Source organism: Bombus fervidus, chromosome 14 (genome assembly GCF_041682495.2).
Source record: "Bombus fervidus isolate BK054 chromosome 14, iyBomFerv1, whole genome shotgun sequence".
Taxonomy (NCBI): domain Eukaryota; kingdom Metazoa; phylum Arthropoda; class Insecta; order Hymenoptera; family Apidae; genus Bombus; species Bombus fervidus.
In genome coordinates this window covers 2,640,712-2,660,657 of record NC_091530.1, presented here as the reverse complement: position 1 = coordinate 2,660,657, position 19,946 = coordinate 2,640,712, and the positions used below count along the sequence as shown (strand labels likewise).

The following is a 19,946-nucleotide window of genomic DNA, read 5'->3' as shown; positions in this document are numbered from 1 at the left end:
TAAATTGCATAAAGATCGTTCAACGATTCCGGTTATTTTCTCTTCTCTTTCTCTTTATTGACAGTTTCCCGTATCAAGCTCGAATAATACACGGCAAAAATACCTTTATAGACGAGACACGTATCGCGAACGGGTCAACGGTGTACAAAAGTTAAAATGCGAAAATGCCTCTTTTTAAAAATTATTAGCTTCTTACCATTAACGTTAGAAACCTATGTAGAGGTACTCGCCTTTTTCCATTCGAATCGTAAATCTCATCTTTGTACGATAATTGTACGATGCCGTTTAAATTCTCGTTTCGCTTGCGTGCCTCTTGCCTATGGTCTCTGATAAAATAAATATTTCATCGCGGCATTGTTTATTTGCTTATCCAGGTGTAGACGAACCAAACGAACGTATCTCGTTCACGTTGGATTAAAAATCCATGCATTATTAAACAGGCTGCGTTGGTTGCTCCTCGGCTAACGTAAACTTGCCGTTTATGCGATTCAATAAAACTCGATCTAACGGTTTGCGTGTCTTTAACATCGCCGCGACGTCGCTATTCTGTCATCTGGCGACAAGTTTATCAAGCGACAATAATTTGACAACGCGCAGCGAGACGCGATGCAGTACGTAACAGGAGGAAAATTATCGTCTTGACGCCAATTTCGATCCTGACAAAGCTTTGTCGCCGGTATATTCGGGCATCCGTAAGCTCCAGACACTTCCGGGACGAGGGTAACGACTATTCTCCTATCTATACGACGCTAACTGTTCGCCGTACGAGTTGTCGCCTCAAGAGTGCGACTCGTCGAACGACGGACACGGAAACAAGATACATACACAGGGCCGGTTCTTTGTCAAACTACGTATTAACGTTAGAACTACCACAGTCAAATTGTCTGGTTTTACAATTTTATTTTAGAATTCCTACTTCGTGTTATATTTTTTCCCGCAATGGTGTAATAACTTTCGCAACGATAACTAAAAGAATAATATAGGAATATAATTGAGCCGATCCAGATCCGCACGCTAGCTTTTGTCTCTACGCTGTCGATGGCTTCAGTTGCTTGAGAAAACTAAAAGAGCAGATGATGTAGAGTTTTCTTAGAAGCGGTGACCACTTCAACACAAATGATGCATATACAAGTGTTATCTCTAGTCAATAATATATTTCTTCGCTATCAGCAGAACATCTTCTGTTGATTATATTGACATATTGGATTAATCACTTCTTAACATTAGAACTACCACAGACAAGTTGACTGGTGTTACAAAATCCTATTTTATGTTATATTTTTTCCCGCAATGGTGTAATGACTTTCGCAACGATAACTAAAAGAATAATATAGGAATATAATTGAGCTGATCCAGATCCGCACGCTAGCAGTGTTACTCTATGACTGGAAATCCTGAAGCCAACGTTGTCTGTGTACTGTTTATGATCTGCCTTCGACCCAATCTTTTGTCTCTACGCCGTCGATGGCTTCGGTGCTTGAGGAAACTAAAAGACCAGATGATGTAGAGTTTTCTTAGAAGTGGTAACCACTTCAACACAAACGATGCATATACAAGTGTTATTTCTAGTCAATAATATATTTTTTCGTTATCAGCAGAACATCTTCTGTTGATTATATTGACATATTGGACGAATTACTTCTTAACACTAGAACTACCACACCAATCAAATTGACTGGTTTTACAATTTTATTTTAAAATCCTATTTTATGTTATATTTTTTCCCGCAATGATGCAATGACTTTGGCAACGATAGCTAAAAGAATAATATAACGAATTTTATTTTGTTTTTTATCTATTCAAACTGAAAATAATTTCGTATCAAGGGCACTTATACCAATACTAGTCAAAATGATTGGTACTTGTCGAAGTGTAAAAGGGTCCTGCGATCGCTTATCGAACTCCAATTAACCAGTTTCCTCGTTTTGTACAACTTACCACGCGTTTTTTAAATTTTTACCGCGTATCATTCGATACGACGATATCAGCTATCAGGAAAATTCCGCATCGATCGCTGAATCGCTAGATGCTAACGCTAGGAAAGCCACAGCAGTCAAAACGATTGGTTCTACAATTTCATAAATGTGTCAACCCTCGTTTAGGTCGATCATAGTCCCAGGTGGATTCGTAATACCAAAAATGTACTACATAACATGGAATTGCTTCTGTAAGAAGGTAATAAATCAATAAATATCAAAATATTCTATTATTATGTTCGGCCGACTCTCTACCTAACCCAAGCCACTTACCGCGGGAAAGATGGAATCCAGATGTCCACACATCCTTATTGCGTACCCTCGATAGTCTTAAGGACCGACCATAAATCTCAGGAATTTTCTAGCTAAAGCCCTTCAGACCGAACAAGGATCTTTTTACTAAAGCGTTTTCTAAGGTTTATTGTTTACTACAAAAAGACACGGGAAAGTTAGTTTTTCCATACGTACGATGCTTCCCACTATCGACTTTCTATCGAGGGCGGCTAAGACCCTTTCTAGTCCACCAACCTTCTTATTGTTCAATCAGAAACAATGTTTACTGCCATCACTTTCCTAACCAAAAATGTCATCGACAAATCCGATGGCTCCGTGCGGTAGACACACCCATCGCTAGCTTTCCTCCGACACAGCATCGTCACTAAACTTCGCTTATTCTTTACCGTTGGAATAGTCAACACGTATCTGTAACGGGTACCTAACCTTAAATCGATCACTTACTTAACTTGTACCTACGCATCAGCGTAACTATCGTCTATACAAAGTTGTTGGAATAAACATTATTTTATACGCGTTAATTTAGTGTAAACTCAATTAAACCACCCTTATTATCCTAATAGAAATAACGGGATCGATCAGTTCGTGACGTCGATTATCTAATCGTAACGGGAATTTACGACTCCCGTTGCCGTGCTATCTCGCGATCGCGTCTCTCCGCGAATGGTCGACTAAACATATTACGTATTTTTTAAAGACCAGTGGTGACACACGAGTCGTAGGACGAGGCGAAGCGAGAGCGATTCGTGTTGTTGTGCCTCGGATCACGGATACTGCTTCGACACACGAAATTAAAGCTAGGTTATCTCTAGCCAAAAACAATGTCGCTGTTGAGGGCAACCGTCGTTCCAAAACGAATTTGAATCTTCCGACTCCCCCCGACCAGTATATATAAGCGGACACGATCGCGAGCGAGATCATCGTCGAGCGATTACCGAGTTAATTTAGCGAGCGAGTTACGAGTAATACGAGTAAGCATTTGGTAGGCGATTGGTACGACACGAAAGCATTAGCGAATCTTCGTCGAGTACCTGCAAGCGATTTGCTTTATCGGAATAAAATCTCCTGCAAGGTCGTCTATCGACGTTATACTTTATTTTAAGGAATTGATTTAAAATATATTGGACGGTTGCAACAGCAAACAACCTGATTATTTCTGCGATCAAAAAACCCAACACCCACGCGTCATTCGCTACAGACCAGTCGTTTTCACTGGTTTTGATACAAGTAGCTTCGTGTTAACTGCCGGTAGTTCTAACGTTAAACAGGTTTAGTACTTTAGAAAACTTTACGACGCGACGAAAAAGCTGACGTTTTAATCGTAGAAATAGGTCGATCGTATTTGCGAACGTGTATTGCTATACGAGGCTCGTTCTAATGACGAACAGAAAGAGAGTAATCGACCGATACATATTATCGATTAACCGTCTATCGGCCGACGAAGCGAATTTCGATATCTGAAATGTCTCCTAGACAAGCATTGAAAAATGAACCCCAGGCAAGAAATAAAAATACAGTCGGTTCGAAAACAAAATGCAACCGCCACCGTTCCAACACGAAGCTTCGAACGGATGAATTCGTCGACAATATAAATATCGGCCCGATCGATTCCTATAATTTCCTCGCCAACGATACCTACGTTTGATCGTTCAGTTTCGAATATCGATAGACGTTTATCGATTCTCTTCCCGTATACGTATATTAACACTAGAACTATCGATAGTTAACACGAAATTATTTCTACCAAAACCAGTGAAAATGGCTGATCTTTAAAAAATACGTAAAAGTAGAATATTCTTATATTTATTAATTTATTACTTTCTTACAGAAGCAATTCCATGTTACGTAGTACATTTTTGGTATTATTAATCCATCTGCGACCATCATCCCTAAACGAAGGTTGACACATTTGTAAAATTATAGAACCATTCATTTTCACTGGTGTGGTATTTCTGGTATTAGCATCTAGCGATCTAGCGATCCGGAATTTTCCTCATAGCTGATATCATCGTATCGAATGATGTGCAGTAAAAATTTTCAGAACGCGTGGGAAATTGTAGAAAACGAGGAAGCTGGTTAATTGGGGTAAAAACAGATTGCAGCACCCTTTTACACTTTGACAAGTGTCAGTCATTTTTGACTTGTATTCATATAAATAGCCTTGATACGAAGTTATTTTCAGTTTGAATACATAAAAAAGAAAATAAAATTCGTTATATTATTCTTTTAGTTATCGTTGCGAAAGTCATTACATCATTGCGGGAAAAAATATAACACGATATAGGATTTTAAAATAAAATTGTAAAACCAGCCAATTTGACTGTGTGTGGTAGTTTTAGTGTTAATTGCGATTTAATTGTTCGAACGATGCGAGTGATACGACGCTGTTCGACGAACCAATCTTACCAGCGATTTCCATGAAAATAAACGTGTTTGTTGTACGAGTTTCGCGTATCCTCGTCACGAAGAACCAGTGTCAATATTTTGTAGGTAAGTTACGTCTTTACATACGAGAAACGATATTGAGATTTTTATTCATTAAGTAGAAACAGCAAGGACAAAGGACTTTTATGTCACTGTGAGAAAAGTTTTTAACCGATGTACACGACAGAGAGGAGCGTGTAATCATCGAAGCTGACGAATATTCAAAGCGTCGAACGTTTTCGATGCGGAGAAAATATTCCGCCGGAAGTCGAACATGGCGGGCAATGCGTATACGCGTCGTCGTTTCTAACGGAGGGCCGCCTATCGGAAAACGTCGACGCGATAGAAAAAGGAGTATCGCGGATAATGGGGACGGGTGTGTATCACTCGGCGAGATAAGTTATTGCTGAATCAGTCGTCGTTGTATAGTGTGATCAGACCCACCGAAATAAAGCCAGAAGCATCGTTGACGAAGCATCGGTAAAGTGTCGAGCTACGATTTTTTTCATCGGTCTCTATTTCCCTAAAAATATCGTCGAGGTTCCCGGTTGTAATTTCGGTCGATCGAAACAAACGCCCCCTCTCTGTCGTTTCTGTCTTCTCTTTGCTTCTTGTTTTCTTTTTCTATGTCCCTTTAAACGTACCAATGAAACGGGAATAAATATTGGAAATTTCTGGACGTGGCGAAATACTCGACAGCGCGGTTCCATTATGATCGCTAACGATCACGTACAAATTGTTCTCGCGGGAATCGTTTCGTATTTTCCTATTTTCATTTGGATAAAAAATTAGCACGGAAGTTGGCGCAACTAATTGCTTATAAACGGATAACGCGTAAAGCAAACTGTGATCGATATTATTCGATTTTCCATTGCAGTTTCAGCTGGAACGCGAGGGCGACTGATCGGCGCAGTTCACGTTCTATCGCTCGTCGTATAGTACTTCATTTTTCTTTCTCTTCTTCCTTCTTTTTTTCTTTCCTTTTTCGACATCGAAAGTTTCTCTACCCTTCGTTTTTCCAATTTGCCATAAATTTGGGAAAGCAAAGTGGCAGAGAGGCGAAGAGAGGAAGAAAAGGAACAGAATTATCCAGCTTTTTGTCAATACGCTCGTTCGACGTTATTCGGCAGCCTTTGAAAAGGCCAACCGAATCAACAATGATAAATTCGAAGCGTAACGTGAATAATCGCGCGAACGAACAAAAAGCGATTCGAGACAAAAGCAGGCGAGCGTGAGAGAGAAAAAATCACGATGGTTCCTCCTCCATCGGTTTCGGAACATTTAATTCGGTGGTACGAGAGGGCCGGGAAGCGGCTCTACGGGGGGAGGAAGGGGAGAGTTGATTCACGAGAGCAGGCGAATTAATGCGAAAATTTAATGCAGCTGTCACGTGTCCAGCCGTTACTAAATCTACGTATAACGTCATTAAATCGGCAAAATCGGCGCTACCGTGACTCTAACACGCGTTTTGTTTCGCCTCGTCCGCACAGGCCATATTGTAACGTGTGACCCGTTTTGCAGTCGCTAATTGTAATAATTTTCTGACTCCCGAGCGTGCTGTAAAAGCGTCGAAAGGACACAGACGATCGCTCGAGTTGCACGAGTTATACAGCTCGTTTCAGAGTTTGGTATATAGGCTGGATCGGCCGATCGACGTGTTTATAAAAAAGAGTAGGAAACAAAAGCGATTTGACAAGCACGTGTACAAACTGTGTACTCCACAATGCCGAACAGCTTGTGACTCTGCGCGTCAACAATCGATACATAACCTCAAAACGGTGCAATTTTTTTTACGCCCTCAATGGCGCGCTTTACCGGCGCAAAGCTGAATCAATATCTCTCACTGTTTTTTTGTACGCATCGAGCATTGTCGAATTCTGTTGGACTATAAAAAATAGCATAGCTCTGGCAAAAAGGTAAAACAGAATTAGCAGGTACCGGAAGATATCGTTTCATCGGAGGAACAAACTTTTTACACCGTATTCTTAGGTATTCGTTGCTACTTGTTAAGCTTTCTGAAACCCTGATGAGCGTAAGTTCGTACCTATAACTCATAAACACCCTGTATAAGTCGAGTTTCAAGGCGAAATTTTCCCCAGGACACGCGAGCAATCCGATGTACTGAAAACTGCAAGTAGATATACTCTAGGCGTCTCGTCTCTAGAGCCCTCCGCTCCCACGACCGACGTCTTCCAGCCAAGAGAACACGAGTATTACCGTTTCATGGAGATCGGTAATTCGCGCGGTTGCCGGAATTTCAAAATTACGTAATTAGAAATTCTTGATGTCAGAAATGTTACATGCAGCCCTGCGGCACAGGTATCCAAACTAAAAATGTACTTTATAGGAAGCCAATTTGATCACTTTGCGTTACGCCACGAGGCTTAGTATAGGTCGTATTTCTAACCGTCGCTCGCGGTCCTACAGCGTCGCAGACAGATCGTCTTATCTGCCCGACGGAGAATATGTATCGACGAGCGTGTCACGTAAAATGAAAGAAATAAAAAGAGAGAATTTATTTCTTAGCACTTGGTTTACACTAACTACAATTCACTTCTGAATTCCACACGCGACTTTTCAAGACCGAAGCTCTTACGACTACTTGATTTTTGGCGAAATCCGATTCTTTTTCTTCGTCGTCCCTCGATATCTCCACTATCCACGCGTTTGTTAGGCGTTCTCGAACATTCGGCGAAAGAACCGTTGGGATATCGAGGATTTATTAGGCACCTCGCTTCGGCGATATACATTGTGCGAGTGCCGCCACTTCTTTATTTCCGTCATCAGCCCATCGGTTCCGAAGCGCGACCTGGTCCCCGATGCGGACTGAGACGCGGTTGATGTTACAAGCGCATAGGTGTCACTAAGCAGCGAGTTCCAGAAACGTCGATTTCGGTACGTTATTTCATCCACACAAAGAAGATGGCATACGTGATCATAGGCGCGAACGGTGACGTGATCCGAGCGTAGTGGGGGTCGTCTCCCGGAGAAACAAAGAAATGATCGAAGGGCGATCAGTCACATTTGAAGATATCTGACGAATAAAGTCGCCAAGTCTAACGAATATATCGAGAGATATCACAAGGTCGAGTCGAATTTCTGTAACACGTTAACTGTACTTATCGTTAAATAATTTGCGACGTTCTTTATTATATGCATTATTGTTAAATATACAAGTTATATTAACCTACTAATACAGTGTTAAATTCATTGAACTACCTCCGTTATCTTAACCGAAACAGGCGAACGACAAATTCGCAGCATCGATTATACGAATCGTAGCTTTGAAATCAAAAACCCGAATGGTCCCTTTGGCTGTATTTCGTGCAATTAAAGAGTCGTCCGTTACCTCGATCGTGTCCAATTTGACCCGAATAATTAAAGTAGCAAAATAAAAGGCGGATAATCGATGCGTTGAATCGTGGTACTAATTAAGAAGGCGCGAAGCTCGATCGAAGCGGCGGTTCTAAACGTGTAACGTTCCTTTCAGGGCAGACCAGAAGTGCACTAATTTCCGGTCACGTGGTGGAACAATTTTACCGAAGAATATTTTCAGGCGGGAGCCGATGGGAGAAAGTCTGCTCCATTGTTGAAGAATTTTAAAGGTATAATGGAATCTATCGGTAGCTCGTTATTATCTCACTGAGGCGAAATTCAATCGAGCCTCCCCCTCATTTCTACCCCTGCCCAACACTGGAATTCTAACTTCGGTTTCGGTCGATATTCTACGTAATCTTCTTCGGTGGTTTGGCAATTACGCTAGAAAATACATAATTCCATATGGAAGGGAAAACCACGAGCTCCGATGGTAATTCACCAGTTTTCTTATTTACTATACGACCAGTTTGCAAGGCGATATGCAAAGTTAGTAGAGAAAGAGCAGCGAGGAAATTGGCGGAATTCTGGTGCAGGACACCGTTTCAGAAATTAGATCAGCGGATTAGGAAACGCCGTGCCGCGGCCTGATATACGATTTCTACCGTCTCTGTCAATTTTCTTTTACATTTCGATCCTATCCCACGAGAAATTCTAATCGTAATAATTCCGCGCACAGCCGGTTAATACTCTCGAGGATCGACGTTCGAGTCGCGTAATTCTATTTGCGTTAAACAATTTGGCCGGCAGGTGGAAATTCGTGCGTGGCGTAGGAAGATCCGGCGAAAAAGATGGAAACTGCGAAGCGATTTTAACGCGAAGATAACGCGAGATTCTGAGAGAGAAGTACAGCGAGGGAAGGTGATCCGAAGCTTGGACGCTCGGAACGAAGATGATACGATAAAGATGTTTCATGGAGTGCATCGGTGAGCGATTCGATAGCTTTCAAACGAATTAAAATTCTAACAAATGTAGGAGAAGAGGAACGATCGATGGACGAGTACTCGAACCTAACAACCTTTCGAAGCGAAACATTCAACGATTTATACGGCGATCGGTCCTAGAAATCTCCAGGTATCGTGATTTCTCTGCCGCGAAAAGTCGTCGGCGAAACGTATTCCCATCTGCCCGATACACTCCATATGCAAACGACGATCCAGTTTGTTTGGATCTGTTCCATCCAAACAGTTGCGCCGTATACCTACCAAAAGCATACACGTAAATGTATGTATGTATGTATTACAGAATCCCAAAGGTGTAGGATAGCGTTGGAGTCGGTTTACCCCGATCGACTCTCTTATCCAGCGAGGGAAAGGCAAAACACCGTGAGAGGATACATATGTTCCGTGCAAGCGGCTGGTAATCGATCATGGAAATCCCGTAAAAAGTATCAGGGATGTGTCTGGCCCATCGGTCTCCGAGTGTCAAACGAGAATTAATAGTTCGCCCGAGTAATGTACAATGTGTACTAGGCTGGCTAGTACACGATGAATAAAGATGAGACCGATGAGCGAATCGCTTCATCGACGTTGAAGAAACAAAGGAGAAAAAGAAAGGAGAGACCGGTATATAGAATGCAGAGGGAAGAAAGACGGATAACAGACGACGCGGCCTAGGAATATGGAGAGGCGGAGCGAAAACCCGGTGGCCGAAAAAGAGTAGAAAAAGAAATTAATAATCGGGGCGGGTCACACGATGGCTGTGGCCATGGTGGTAGAGGTAGAAAGGGATGGAAAATTTAACCTGACCTTTTTGAAATTCTAATTTCGTTGAAAGCACTTCGAAGCAAGCGGATTTTCATTTTTTCCCTGGCCTCCCCGCCTCCTCCTATACGGCCTTTCTCCTTTTTCTTTCCTCTCCGCGCCCTGTTTTCTCCTTTCTTTCTTTCTTTTTTCATTCTCCACTTGGCTCTTCTTTTCCCTCGCTGCCGGTGTTTTGCAGATGGTAGTAATAGACGCGAAAGACAGAAATAAACGCTTTGACGAGCGGTAGCCCCGCTCCAGTCCCTCTGTTAAAAAGATTAATGAGGAGAGATCGTTTCCGGGACTTCAATTTTATTAAAGGACGTTCAAAGAGAATCCCTCGATACGATGTATCCCTTCGTCCTGTTCGTTGGCGGATTTAAAGCGAAACGGAGGTGGAGAAGGCGATGAAAGGTAAAAAAAAAAAAAAGAAAAAAAATAAAAAGGAATCAGCGGTGTGTTGTATCGCGAACGGGCAAAGAAAATCCCGGCATTGTGCAAGAAATGCAGCGTAGACAATGCATAGACAGAGCCGCTGCGTGGGATATATTACGTCCTTTGAAAATGAACTGATTGTGAGAATTCCGCCGTTATCGATAACCGTTCTGAGAAGACTGCTGGCTTAACCGTTAGCATTTCCAATTATTTTTTGTATTTCCGTGTGTCGATGCTCGAAGAAGTATCGTTATCGAAGCGTACGGAAGTATATCGCGAGATGTTGATAATAAAGCGTTAAAAAAACTTTTTCGTTTGAAGGAAAACCATTATGGCTGTATAAAACTGAAGTAACGCGTTTGTCGCAGATCGCACGAAACAGGCAGCGCTTCGTAAAAGATTAATAAAATCGCTATGAGAATTAATGAACAGATGGTTACGACCGAGTATACCGTAGAAAGTTGAGTGTCCCATAAGGACGGTTTATCGCATTCTCCGCAATTATCCGACTTTTCTTTCGCTAGTTGCCGTTTTATATACAAACTTGGATAATTTTGAAACATTTAAGAAGCGATAAAGTTAAAGATCTCTAAAAGTGAATAAAACGATAGAAATGTGTCAACCAAACGAAACGTGTACCGGCACTCGTCGTATTTTATATATCGTAGAATTCGTCAAGAATTTCATGGGGATCCACGTCGAGCTACGAGATATTATTGCACGCTAGACGACTATTACGCTGTGAAGCGTATCATAACAAACGGAAATTTCATGTACGAAGCACACCGAAAGGGGAACATCTTGACGACGGAACAATAAATAACAGAGAATCGCGATAACTCGTCGATCGAAGCTCGCCACTTCCTCTACAAATCGTCTCCATTTTGAAGCACCGTGGAGCACGCCAATCGCCGAGAAACCTAAGGATGAAGTCCGCCGATACAGAGAAAGAGCGATACTAAATGCGCCCGCGGCGGCGGAGCGTGAAGTTCCTAACAATTCTCATTTTATGCTCTCCAGATTCCGCTGTGTCGCCGTTTCTTTTCCGCCCAGACACTCTGTATACGTAATTCCCGTAGCCGCGATAGCTCCTTTGTCCCTATTCGCGTATCCTGGCTACAAAGCCGGCTACCTTTCGCTTTGATCGCGACGTATCCTCCAGTTCGGCAACTTCTTCGGGCTTTTCCTTCTATCTCTGCCTTCCCTTCCTCCCCGTTTTGCCAGCGGCAAGGCTGCTTTGGATGAGCAGTTCTCTCTCTCTCTCTCTCTTTGTTGATAATTTTCCTCTAGAGAGTTTTTCCTAAAGTATTTTATAGGTTTGCGCGTACTATTACGATCGAACTACGTACGTACGTACGTACGTAAGAGACGAAGGCAATGCGAAAATATTTGCGCTGAAATTCTTGCAATTGTGGCTAGTGGTGTAAGAAAGAAACGGAGCAAATTGTTTCCAAATAGACGTAATTTTAATCGACTTTCACGGAATGTAATTTTAATCGACTTTCACCGACGCAGATCCATTGAGAGAAGCGGGTATAACAAGGAATACAAGAGTCTGGGGGGATCAGAATTAATAAGCGATCCCGCTTCGGAAACTTTCTAGTCCTTTAAGAACATCCGGACGTCGTGACACGGAGGGAACGCGATTCTCCGCGTCGCGACGATGCACCCGCCCCCGTGTCCATTATACAAAGCTGCCTCGAAAACTTGAGGGAAGAGAAACACAAAAAAGAGAGACAAAAAACGGCGAAGAAAAAAGAAGAAGAAAGGGAGAAGAGAAAAGAACAGAAAGTTTCTATCACGCGAGCGAGAAGTCTACTCGCTCGCTCGCTCGCTCGCTCGCTCGCCTCTACGAAGATTTACGCCTGACCGTCTGTAATTTAATAGAGGATACTTTGCCGGAGTTCCTTCGAGAGTTACCTGTTCTGTTCGCGCACCTCGCGGAACGTGAGCTGACTTTGTGTCTCGGCATATCGCAGGGAAAAAGAAATAAAAAGGTAGCCTATGAAAAGAGGAAGACGAAGACGAAGTGGCGGAGCGAGGAAAGAGACGAGGACGTGAAAGAGGAGGCAGGTTGCGCGCGACTCGTAGCGTCGTTATTCACCGAACTAGCTCGAACATCTAATTACAATGAAAGAGGCTGTCCACGTAGCGATGAAAAATTCAATATGAAACTGTAATCGGGAGCTCTGTCTTTCTCCACGGATTAGTATCGGTGGGCCGACCGCCTTCTCCGCCTCCGGTAGTCGTGATTTATGACCGGGCCACACGTAACGCGCATCGGCTGAATAATTTTCTCTATCGGGCTCGGCCTGATGTACGATACTTTCCATTCTCATCGATCTCCAAGTGTCAAACTGGTATTAGAATCGCCAGAGTGGCGTACGATGTCTTATCGAGTTCTCGTCGACCGAGACCCAACCTGTTCCAGCTCCTTTTCTCTTCCACCAGTTAGATAGAGCTCGTACAACCGAAAGTAAATCGCTCGACAAAGAAAGGCAAACGACGTCCTGATGTCTCTTCCAGCTAATCTCGAACGCTATTCGCCTGATACTCAATCTGCGGTAAGGGCTGAAAAAAAGAGAATCCTACGAGTAATATTTTTTCATTGATATCGTTATGGAGATAGGGTTAGATCGGAATCGTTGCTATTAGACGGAAGAGCTTGGAGTTTCGAGCGAAGATCCTTTAACGAAACGAGGAAGAAGAACGTTGCCGAGGGATCTTCTTCCGAAGAAGAGGTACTCGAAGCGATTTGACGAAAGATTAGAATTTTAATTTCAATTAACTTCTCTTTAACACGGTTGCAACTGTACCGATCTAACGACGCTCTTAATCGTCGTAAAGCCAACATGAATTTCTGCCCCGTGGCTGACGTACTTTCTACGAGGAAATACAAAAGAAAAACGACAGAAACAAATCCTCGATCAAATCCCGCATCCAGCCTGAACAAGTTTCTTTCAGCGCGCTAATGATCCCCGAATCTTCACAAAAGACTCGGATCGCAATCTCGTTTCTCTTTGCTACGTCTGTTTATCTTGTAGCAACATCGAGGCGAAGACGAGAGAGATTAGATGGACCCCTGTTATGACGTAAGATAGGGAATTAACGTTTTTCCGCCCTTTGGGGATGAAGTTCGTTAGCATAAGAACGATCCGCGAAGAACGCGTGGACGTAGAGAAGAAAATGGAAAAACGAAGAGACGAGCTTTCTCTGGTTGGCAAAGGTAGGGAAGCGAAGCTGTGCAGACGCGGCGATAACGTCACGGAATTTTCACGTCGCGGCTCTTAATAAAACTTACGAAACGCACGAAACGTAATAAACGAGCGACGTTATATAGGTTGATACACGCAGCCAGGCGACTGACCCACTTTTTCCAAGATGTATGAATATTAGTTTAACGAACTCTGCCTGCAACGAAGGTACCTGCCACTCTTTCTTTCTTCCTCTTTCCACCGCTTGCTATTGCGCCGTCACACTCGCGTCGCACGAATTTTTCCTCTTTTCCGCGTTAAACGAGCCACCTCCAACCCAGACCTGGTAATCAACCGTCTTATTTTCGCAGCTTACACAAACGCTTTTACATTCTGAGCGCGGTATCGTGCGAGGACTCGCGTTATCATCTCCGTCGCGCGCGGTGTCTCTTCAAGATCTTCGGTTCGATTAGCCCATGCACTATATCTTTCGCGATGAAGATTATCGCTAGAAGCAATCTGCAATACGTAGCTAAATATTTCGTAGATGGCTGATTAGAATTAAACTAGTAAAATGAAAATAAAGTATATGTGATCGCGTTTCTGTTTAGATAAGAATAAAAACACCTATAGCTTTTTTAGTAATTGCAAACGCAGAAGATTTCGTACCGATCATTTCGATCGGTTCGGTTGATCGATCTAGCGTTAACAATCGTTAACGTGAAAATTACAGCCGGATGATCTAACAAATATCCAACTATCCGTGTAATTCGTTAAATTTACAACGACCCTAAAAACCTTCCGATAACCTCGAACCTAAACCACACTGGTTGAACCTTCAAGACAACCAATGCTCGATCGCTCAAATATCATCACCGTCCATCTAACACCAAACGTTTATACAGTGTTGAGGTTATTAGATGTACGAACAGAGAAACGCGTGGATAAATTGTAAAGTAGAAAAGATATTTTAATACAGAAGTAAGTACAAGCAGAAACGTAATTTGAGCTGGTGAGCAGCAGTTATCCTATGGCTGAAAGCCCCGAAGCCGTCGTCGTCTGTCTACCGTTTATGGTCTGCCTTCGTCCCAGTCTTTTGTCTCTACGCTGTCGATGGCTTCGGTGCTCGAGAAAACTAAAAACACCGGATGTAGAGTTTCCTTAGAAGCGGTGACCACTTCAACATATAGAAATTGCGATACAGTTGAAACGCCATGACGACAGCCGTCGTCTTGAGCTTAGCACAAGCGATGGGCCCCGATGCGACGATTCTCCGGTCGGAAGGCATAGCGGATCAGCGCGGGTCAGAGTAATAATTCGTGCGGAGAACATCGGAAACTGTCGGAACGTCTGAATCGCATATCCGGCCGAAATGGCCGGATACGAATCGAGTGTCAGCTCTGGGAATCCGCCCGGTCTATCGGTCGATTATACACGCCGTAATAGACCGTCACGCAACTATGAGAATCCGTTGTGTACTAGCTGGCTTCGAGCTACCTCGAGATGTGTCGAAACACAAGCTTCCACGCCACGCGGCCAAGCTTCAGGATTTGCGAACGGACACGTGTACGTAGTCGCTCTTTGGCACCGTGTTCTCGACGTGGAATTAACGGCGCGACCTCACCAAAGCGGATGAAATATCTAAACGAAAAACTATCGACGTCTCGCTGAACGACGAAGAAGAAGAATTTCTCAAGAATTTCGAGAGCAATGGATCTTTTTCCTTTTAGACGACGAGTCCATTTGAGGAGAGAAGATAGTTCGTCGAATAGTTCGTACGTACGTCTATGCAGAATGATACGAAAGTAACGGAAATCCAAGTTTGCGATTATCTTTGCGTTATTCGTTGTTGTTACGTCAGTTAATTGAATTTCATTTGTAAATCGAACAGGAGAGAACTTTCCGGTAGTTGTGATACAGAACAAACGAAATTAGTGCAGGATTAACAAGCGAGTAGTATCAGCGGTTACTTCTGTGCTGGTATAGCCAGTCTGAAGGTCACTAGTAGAAAAAAGCAGAAGAAGAAAGAGAGAGAGAGAGAGGGAAAGAAAGGAAGAACATAAATCAAGTAGACAGCTAAGAGAAGAAGAAATAAAGTACAGTATGTGAAAAAAATGAAAGAAAATTATACACCTTGAAAGTTAATATCCCTGAGGAATCTACGGGTTCCAGCTTAGAATATAGAAACAGTGTTTCGTATTAGTAAATGGAATATCGTCACTGTATAAATCCAGCTTTATAATTCCGAAACATCTCTTGATGTTGATAATCCTGGCTGATCAGTGATTGACAATAAAGTGGACGCCTATTGAATTCTATTTTTTAACAAGCAAAAATGCTAGCGATAAAATGGTTGTGACAGCACGATCGACGAAAACCGCTCATCCAAATATCATACATCATCGTTGAAAACGCGCTGGAATTCCAACAAGGACCAAGAATATCCAGGCGAAAGGATCTCGGCTAGTCCGCAGCAGGAAACGATTACGGAACAATCAGAGCGACCCAGGCTTAATTACGAAATGATTTCGTTGGTAGTTTGTGCGCCTTATAATCGATTAGCGAGCATCGGGTTGGCGCTTTTCAATTAAAAGTTTTTGCCAACCGGGTCGAGCGTCTGAACACCGGTAAAACTGTCCGTTGTATGAAACGAGCATCGACCAAAGGAACGTGGGATTAACTCGCCGTCACGTTTATTTTATATTATTCGATGATCAAAGTATACGACGATAACACGTCGGCGTCGTTGCGAGGGTTTACGAGACAGCAGGCGCTATCTGTCCCGGTGCAACGGGGCACGGAGACCCGCCAACAGCTGCGGCAATCGTCGCTAAAAGATACGAGAGCGCGCAATGTTTTAACTCGATTCAGAATTACCAGCGCCAACACGTGTACACGTGTATCCCCTTGTTGCGCGTTCACCGCGGCCATTAAAGCCGCGGCTTTAACTGACCCCGGTGGAGCTTCGCCGATATATTTTCCGTAGAGGCTAGTAAACGCTGCAGTAAGTTGCCCACGGATCCGTCGATCCTTTACATTCCTCCACCGTCCGAGTGAGCTCGCTTCGTCTGGAAATGGCCTCCAGACTTCGCGCCAGATTATACACGGAATATATAGAATATATATGGTCGCTGTTATCGCTGACAGTTTGGACGTTTTTGATACCTTCGGACCTCGACGGTAAATTATAATTTACTTCGATTTCTCGGATATGCGTGTCGCTTAACACGGTACGGTTCGTTTGTAGGAAATTAAAAATTGCAAAAATCCACATAACGTGCAGGAATGTACAAATTATTTCAAAGTATAGTCGTCGTTGGAACGAAATAAATGTCTGCTTGGACTCTATCGATTTGGTCGAGCTTCTAGAAACGTACAAATACGCGTAAAAGTATTATCACTACTGTACCTGGCTGTGAATTTCAAGTCACCGTGATAATCCCATCTCGCCGTCTTCTAATACGAGACTCTACTCTACGCACTGGGATCTGTAGACTATAGATAACAAGAAAACAAAGAGCCAATCGTCAAAATCTTCCCGTCGCTGCAACTAGGAGACAATCAATCATCTAATCAACGACTCAAACTCTAATTACGTGCGGAAGCACCCTCGAAGTTCCTCCTTGAAGGCTGGAAACCGAGGAATTCCATTAAAGTACAGGCTCGTTCCATCGAGGGAGAGCTGCAAGAAAATACAGGGTAACTCGATCCCGCGGCCAGATCGAACAAAGCGGCGCTATTCGTGGCTCACGAGGGGGAACGAACTGCTCGATATCCTTTTTTCACCGGAAACGGGACCACGTACCGCTGGTTGATCGCGGGTGCTCTTATTAAAGCGAGGCACGCTGTAATTCTCCGCGATCCGCGTTTCAAAGCGCGGTGAACTATAACGATTTCATTAGTCGTAGGTTCACGACGCGGAATTCCCCTGCACCGTCTTTGCGAATCGTTTCGTTGCGAGTCCCGACCCGGTTCACGGCCAATGAAAACGCGATCGGGCTTCTGCTTCAGACTCCTCCTCCTCTACTCTACTCCACTCGTTTTCTGCCTCCGCCGAAGACCAAGCCGATTAATCGTAAGCCTGCTCGAACGCTTATCGTGGAAAATTTCTATCGATACATTATTACGCGCATTATAGGAAACTTTCTGAAATTTTGTTAGCTCCGCAACGAGACACAACTACGAATCGTGATTACGATAGTACGATTTGAAATAGTACAACTTCAGATTCAGAGATTTCACAGTGTTTTTAATACGGTATATACGTAAAAAGTTCTCTAAGAGCGGATAGAAATATTTTTGCGAACCGCTGTACACGATCCGCGTACAATTTCAAAGTTTCGTAAGATGCGAAGAATTTAACCGTAATGTTTCTGTTTCTCCGTTCTGGCAAAGACAAAAAAAGTTATCAGCGTATTCCTGGAAGAAAACATTGGTACTTTGAAACTTGCAATTCTTTTGGTTCATAGGCATTTAACGGAATAGGTGTTCCAAAGAAAAGGGATAATTATCATTGGCGATGAAACAGCTGCCTGGTGAAATAGCTGTGAAGCTAAGCATGGTCGCAGAATCGGTGTGCCGGATCTTCATGCACAATGAACGCGAGCGCAACGAGTTACCGCGACGATGCGGTTTCCTGCCGGAAGAGTTGACCAGGGTATCGTAAAGAAGTTCGTAGAAGCTTGGAAAATGTTCACCGGGATGCCACTTTTCCCCCCTGCGTGGCCAAAAGGAATTGAATCTGTAGTTTCGCTGGTAACATCGACACCTGGCAACGAGTCCGGTGGATATCTCGAAGCCACCTTGGAGAAGCCGTTGAAAAGATCAAGCAGCTAACAAGATCGTAATAAGAAACAGCGGATCTATTAGAACGTTCGATCGCTTTTCCAGCCACCGCCTACGGTAATTTAAGGCTGGCTAGCTTCCTGTAAATTATACTTAGAATTTTGCCATTGGTATAATTGAATTTCATAGAGTATTCTCTGCTACTTAAAAGGAAGAACATAAATTCTCGTCTCCGTTGAAGCCGGAGCGAGGCCATGTGACTACCGAATTCCTGATGGAATGTTAAAGTTCGACATCCGTGAAAGGAAACCATTTCTCAAGGAAATCTTCGAACGGTAACGATAACGGAAGAAAAGAAGGGAAAAGAAAGGACGAGAAGGAAGTTTCGCAGAGACGTAATAACTCTGGCAAAGATTAGACGGATAAGAGAGAACCGTCGAGACGTCCACTTCGCGAGATAAGATTCGGCGGAGACGACGCTTTCAAGGCTTTCGTATCGATAATGCAACTTTGACCGACCAGTCGTACAACATCGAATCGCTCAATTACCTGAACCAGGTATAAACCGTGCAACGAGTCGCATACGCGACGCAAAGGAAATGGGAAAATCGACCGACACCGAGTCCTGTCCAAGCGATCGTTCCGCTGTCGGCCGATCCATCTTTTTCCTGTCAATTCTTCTGCCATGCCGATCGCCTTTGCAAATTCCCGGTATATCAAACAATTTTACGACACAAAGGCACAGTAAGACCGACGAATTGAAGAAATACGCCACTTTGCATCCAAAATCCGTACCCGATGAACGTGTCGATGCTCGTTGACGATCCTTGTAGATTATTTCGACAGAGTTTGACAAGGATTCGTCGATTCCCGAGTAATTTGTGACACTGGTGACCACTGAAACCTGACCACTGCTTGGGATTGAGATTCACGAACAGGGGAGACCTCGTGGTTGTCGATTGTTCAAAGCATGTTACGTCGGACGTGTGTTATAAGCAAAAGCTTGCATCTGGATTTCCCACAATCGTCGTAGAAGTTGCAATATTACAAATAAGAGATATCTACATATTACACGATCGTTTCAGCTAAAAAAAAAAAAAAAAAATTGGTACCAATCAGAGAACATTTTCAATTTCTGACTCGTTAAATCGACTTTCAGCCACGTGTTAGTCTCGCAAGGAATATAATTAGTCTTACCGGTATAGCGATTTAATCGGCGTAAGTAAACGTGCCTAGCGTCCACGAGTTAACGTTCCTTCAAACGAACTTGAAGGATGAATCTTCAGGGGGTGGAAGAGCGAGAAGCGCGAGGATATCGTAAAGATTTATGGCTGTTGAATCGACGTGGAAACACGCTGTCACGGAACATGGAATTCATCTTGGAAACTCGTACACGAACTGAAAAATGCTTGCAAACTGTCGACAGACGCCAGGAACAGGTGAATCCGAACAGGATTAGGCTAGTTTCCAAGTCAGCCGAACGGACAGCCTAGCCGTGCGGCGCGACACTTTCTCGACGACTGGTCTCTAATGATCGCTCGCATTTGTCGAATTTAATTCCGGATACTCGATCTCTAAATGCCTCGGGGCGAGACGAAAGCCAGCTGCCGATGGAATCGATTCGAACATATCCCTGCCGGAGTTCAAGAGGTTGGATAGTTATCGGAAACGCGGCTAAAAACGATAGTAGCTGTAGGAGGGGAATGAAATACTATCTTGAC

At 43.4% G+C, this 19,946-nt stretch overlaps 1 protein-coding gene and 1 long non-coding RNA gene across 3 annotated transcripts in view; both read right to left on the bottom strand.

Annotated features, from left to right (window-relative positions):
- The window catches only part of LOC139993921 (uncharacterized), a 52,433-nt gene that overhangs the window by 29,507 nt on the left and 2,980 nt on the right, over positions 1-19,946 (bottom strand). The gene's annotated exons all lie outside the window — the stretch shown is intronic.
- LOC139994056 (uncharacterized) lies at positions 1,269-3,134 on the bottom strand. 2 transcript variants are annotated; one of them, XR_011801545.1, is made up of 4 exons: positions 2,505-3,134; positions 2,250-2,404; positions 1,939-2,165; positions 1,269-1,756 (listed from the first exon to the last, which is right to left on the bottom strand). It is a non-coding gene; the product is annotated as an uncharacterized lncRNA (long non-coding RNA). The 2 variants fall into 2 exon arrangements; XR_011801546.1 differs by having other exon boundaries at positions 1,269-1,486; positions 2,250-3,134.